The following is a 6,211-nucleotide window of genomic DNA, read 5'->3' as shown; positions in this document are numbered from 1 at the left end:
TCACATTCTATTCTCTCACCATATTAATATTACACTGAACATCCTTCACCCTAATACACTTCACCATACTCTTCTTCTCCTTTAACACATCCTGTCTCACACCTATCAAACCAAACTTTCTCATGAACACCTCAACAAACCCATACCAACCAGGACTCACCAAAGCATACGGCTTTCTCAGATCTCTCTCCATCCACCCTAATCTGCATAACACACCCCCTCCTAGAAACCTCATCATACAAGATTCAACACCCACTACCTGAAAGACTTCTACCTATCATGTCATGTCCAACCTGCACAGGTGTGCTGGTTGCTGAGCTTATTCAATTAAAGAGGACATTCAGCAGCAGCAGCAGCAGTCCTGTGCCTGGTCGCTCCAACAGGGGCGGCACCACCTATTGTCTTTTGCCTGCAGTAGGGGCCCACTGGACTAGCCAGAAAGCAGCTGCAGCAGTAGTAAATAAACAGGTAATCTTTCTTTCCAACACTGAAACCTGGTGGTGCACTTAATATATGCTACCAGATAGGGGACATATCAGATATTAAACTGATATAAACAGACACTACATTTGATACCAGCCAAAAGGAAAGATGAGAAGTGATAACTGTGAAAGGGGAGGAACCAACGCTGTCCCCTTCACATGCACCATCACTACTTGTAGGAAGGGAGGCTGGCTGGCAGCCTCCCATACACACTCTGGCTGGGTGGCAGTCACCCACCAGTACACACAGCAGACCCTAAACCCATATCATTATTGCTAAGCAGGAAGATGGGAGTCCATTTCCCTCTGATGGACCATTTTTAAATGCAATCCATAACCTGGCTTTGGCAGGAACCCTTCTTACTCCTCCTACTTGCATTTGATACTGGGTTTAGGATCTGCATAGGAAACACACACACACACACACACAAGCACACACTTACCTGTGTTGCCTGCTGACGCCTCCTTGGCTGTCCCCAAACGGTATAAAACCAACAGCCACGGGAAGCTGTAAGGATAGAGGACATACCTGCATCCTATTGGACTCACTTGTCTTGGTTAAATCCAACTTATTTGACAACCTATGGTGCTGCTACTTATGCTCATGGCAGTGCTGCTTCTGACAAGGCTGTTCTTTGGTGGGCCTAGGCGACATCACAATCTCCATGGTTACATACACAACAAAGGTCAGATGTTGTTTACACCTGGCCATGCCAGTGGTATTGAGTAGCATATCCCAGTGCTAAGGGTCCTGGGTGCAACAATCTTTCAATGGGGAATAGCCGCACTGAGTTTGTCAAGTGCACCCATGTTTGCAACTCCAACAATACACACATATGTATGTATGTATGTGTGTATGTGTGTATGTGTGTATGTATGTCTATCTATCTATCTATCTATCTATTCACCCATCTATCTCTATATATATTTATCTCTCTCTCTCTCTATGTATATATATATATATATATATATATAATTTTTTTTTCTTTTAAATATATATATATATATATATATGTATATACATATAGAGAGAGAGAGAGATGGAAATACTTTTTTAAACATGTTTTCACCTCATTTTGACCTTCTTTTTTTCTTCTCTCCATGTTTTCCTTCTTTCCTATGCTGCTGCTTCTTATTTTTCTTCTTTTTCAGACCCTATCATTGCACTATTGCTTATTCAATACCACCAGCAGATGGAGACACTATATTACAACATTAGTTGTGAGCAGCAGTTTGTACAAACAAATGCCTCATAGCTGATGTCCTATCCACCTAGGCACATAGGCACTACCTATTGTCTATTGCCTGCAGTAGGGACCCACTGGACTAGACAGCAAGCAGCTGCAGCAAATAAACAGATAATCTTTCTTTCCAACACTGAAACCTGGTGGTGCATTTAATATATGCTATCAGATAGGGGACATATCAGATATTAAACTGATATAAACAGACACCACATTTGATACCAGCCAAAAGGAAGGATGAGAAGTGATAACTGTGAAAGGGGAGGAACCAACGCTGTCCCCTTCACATGCACCATCATTACTTGTAGGAAGGGAGGCTGGCTGGCAGCCTCCCATACACACTCTGGCTGGGTGGCAGTCACCCACCAGTACACACAGCAGACCCTAAACCCATATCATTATTGCTAAGCAGGAAGATGGGAGTCCATTTCACTCTGATGGACCATTTTTAAATGCAATCCATAACCTGGCTTTGGCAGGAACCCTTCTTACTCCTCCTACTTGCATTTGATACTGGGTTTAGGATCTGCATAGGAAACACACACACACACACACACACACACACACATACAAGCACACACTTACCTGTGTTGCCTGCTGACGCCTCCTTGGCTGTCCCCAAACGGTATAAAACCAACAGCCACGGGAAGCTGTAAGGATAGAGGACATACCTGCATCCTATTGGACTCACTTGTCTTGGTTAAATCCAACTTATTTGACAACCTATGGTGCTGCTACTTCTGCTCATGGCAGTGCTGCTTCTGACAAGGCTGTTCTTTGGTGGGCCTAGGCGACATCACAATCTCCATGGTTACATACACAACAAAGGTCAGATGTTGTTTACACCTGGCCATGCCAGTGGTATTGAGTAGCATATCCCAGTGCTAAGGGTCCTGGGTGCAACAATCTTTCAATGGGGAATAGCCGCACTGAGTTTGTCAAGTGCACCCATGTTTGCAACTCCAACAATACACACATATGTATGTATGTATGTATGTATGTGTGTATGTGTGTATGTGTGTATGTGTGTATGTGTGTATGTATGTCTATCTATCTATCTATCCACCCATCTATCTCTATATATATTTATCTCTCTCTCTCTCTCTATATGTATATATATATAATTTTTTTTCTTTTAAATATATATATATATATATATATATATATATATATATATATATATGTATATACATATAGAGAGAGAGAGAGATGGAAATACTTTTTTAAACATGTTTTCACCTCATTTTTACCTTCTTTTTTTCTTCTCTCCATGTTTTCCTTCTTTCCTATGCTGCTGCTTCTTATTTTTCTTCTTTTTCAGACCCTATCATTGCACTATTGCTTATTCAATACCACCAGCAGATGGAGACACTATATTACAACATTAGTTGTGAGCAGCAGTTTGTACAAACAAATGCCTCATAGCTGATGTCCTATCCACCTAGGCACATAGGCACCACCTATTGTCTATTGCCTGCAGTAGGGGACCACTGGACTAGCCAGCAAGCAGCTGCAGCAAATAAACAGATAATCTTTCTTTCCAACACTGAAACCTGGTGGTGCATTTAATATATGCTATCAGATAGGGGACATATCAGATATTAAACTGATATAAACAGACACCACATTTGATACCAGCCAAAAGGAAGGATGAGAAGTGATAACTGTGAAAGGGGAGGAACCAACGCTGTCCCCTTCACATGCACCATCATTACTTGTAGGAAGGGAGGCTGGCTGGCAGCCTCCCATACACACTCTGGCTGGGTGGCAGTCACCCACCAGTACACACAGCAGACCCTAAACCCATATCATTATTGCTAAGCAGGAAGATGGGAGTCCATTTCACTCTGATGGACCATTTTTAAATGCAATCCATAACCTGGCTTTGGCAGGAACCCTTCTTACTCCTCCTACTTGCATTTGATACTGGGTTTAGGATCTGCATAGGAAACACACACACACACACACACACACACACACACACACACACATACAAGCACACACTTACCTGTGTTGCCTGCTGACGCCTCCTTGGCTGTCCCCAAACGTTATAAAACCAACAGCCACGGGAAGCTGTAAGGATAGAGGACATACCTGCATCCTATTGGACTCACTTGTCTTGGTTAAATCCAACTTATTTGACAACCTATGGTGCTGCTACTTCTGCTCATGGCAGTGCTGCTTCTGACAAGGCTGTTCTTTGGTGGGCCTAGGCGACATCACAATCTCCATGGTTACATACACAACAAAGGTCAGATGTTGTTTACACCTGGCCATGCCAGTGGTATTGAGTAGCATATCCCAGTGCTAAGGGTCCTGGGTGCAACAATCTTTCAATGGGGAATAGCCGCACTGAGTTTGTCAAGTGCACCCATGTTTGCAACTCCAACAATACACACGTATGTATGTATGTATGTATGTATGTATGTATGTGTATCTGTATGTGTATCTGTATGTGTATCTATGTGTATCTATCTATCTATCTATCTATCTATCCACCCATCTATCTCTAGATATATTAATCTCTCTCTCTCTCTCTATATGTATATATATATATATATATATATATATATATATAATTTTTTTTTCTTTTAAATATATATATATATATATATATATGTGTATACATATAGAGAGAGAGAGATGGAAATACTTTTTTAAACATGTTTTCACCTCAGTTTTACCTTCTTTTTTTCTTCTCTCCATGTTTTCCTTCTTTCCTATGCTGCTGCTTCTTATTTTTCTTCTTTTTCAAACCCTATCATTGCACTATTGCTTATTTAATACCACCAGCAGATGGAGACACTATATTACAACATTAGTTGTGAGCAGCAGTTTGTACAAACAAATGCCTCATAGCTGATGTCCTATCCACCTAGGCACATAGGCACCACCTATTGTCTTTTGCCTGCAGTAGGGGCCCACTGGACTAGCCAGCAAGCAGCTGCAGCTGCAGCAAATAAACAGATAACCTTTCTTTCCAACACTGAAACCTGGTGGTGCACTTAATATCTGCTATCAGATAGGGGACATATCAGATATTAAAGTGATATAAACAGACACCACATTTGATACCAGCCAAAAGGAAGGATGATAAGTGATAACTGTGAAAGGGGAGGAACCAACGCTGTCCCCTTCACATGCACCATCACTACTTGTAGGAAGGGAGGCTGGCTGGCAGCCTCCCATACACACTCTGGCTGGGTGGCAGTCACCCACCAGTACACACAGCAGACCCTAAACCCATATCATTATTGCTAAGCAGGAAGATGGGAGTCCATTTCACTCTGATGGACCATTTTTAAATGCAATCCATAACCTGGCTTTGGCAGGAACCCTTCTTACTCCTCCTACTTGCATTTGATACTGGGTTTAGGATCTGCATAGGAAACACACACACACACACACACACACACACAAGCACACACTTACCTGTGTTGCCTGCTGACGCCTCCTTGGCTGTCCCCAAACGGTATAAAACCAACAGCCACGGGAAGCTGTAAGGATAGAGGACATACCTGCATCCTATTGGACTCACTTGTCTTGGTTAAATCCAACTTATTTGACAACCTATGGTGCTGCTACTTCTGCTCATGGCAGTGCTGCTTCTGACAAGGCTGTTCTTTGGTGGGCCTAGGCGACATCACAATCTCCATGGTTACATACACAACAAAGGGCAGATGTTGTTTACACCTGGCCATGCCAGTGGTATTGAGTAGCATATCCCAGTGCTAAGGGTCCTGGGTGCAACAATCTTTCAATGGGGAATAGCCGCACTGAGTTTGTCAAGTGCACCCATGTTTGCAACTCCAACAATACACACGTATGTATGTATGTATGTATGTATGTATGTATGTATGTGTATCTATCTATCTATCTATCTATCTATCTATCTATCCACCCAACTATCTATATATATATTTATCTCTCTCTCTATATGTATATATATATATATTTTTTTTTTTTCTTTTAAATATATATATATATATATGTATATACATATAGAGAGAGAGAGAGATGGAAATACTTTTTTAAACATGTTTTCACCTCATTTTTACCTTCTTTTTTTCTTCTCTCCATGTTTTCCTTCTTTCCTATGCTGCTGCTTCTTATTTTTCTTCTTTTTCAAACCCTATCATTGCACTATTGCTTATTCAATACCACCAGCAGATGGAGACACTATATTACAACATTAGTTGTGAGCAGCAGTTTGTACAAACAAATGCCTCATAGATGATGTCCTATCCACCTAGGCACATAGGCACCACCTATTGTCTTTTGCCTGCAGTAGGGGCCCACTGGACTAGCCAGCAAGCAGCTGCAGCTGCAGCAAATAAACAGATAACCTTTCTTTCCAACACTGAAACCTGGTGGTGCACTTAATATCTGCTATCAGATAGGGGACATATCAGATATTAAACTGATATAAACAGACACCACATTTGATACCAGCCAAAAGGAAGGATGAGAAGTGATAACTGTGAA

General features: G+C 41.6%; 1 pseudogene; it reads right to left on the bottom strand.

Annotated features, from left to right (window-relative positions):
• Window positions 1-495: 495 nt before the first annotated feature.
• LOC130296082 (U2 spliceosomal RNA) lies at window positions 496-598 on the bottom strand (annotated as a pseudogene).
• Window positions 599-6,211: the final 5,613 nt, after the last annotated feature.

The sequence above is a fragment of the Hyla sarda genome, chromosome 11 (assembly GCF_029499605.1).
Source record: "Hyla sarda isolate aHylSar1 chromosome 11, aHylSar1.hap1, whole genome shotgun sequence".
Lineage (NCBI taxonomy): Eukaryota > Metazoa > Chordata > Amphibia > Anura > Hylidae > Hyla > Hyla sarda.
This window is presented reverse-complemented; position numbering and strand designations above follow the sequence as displayed.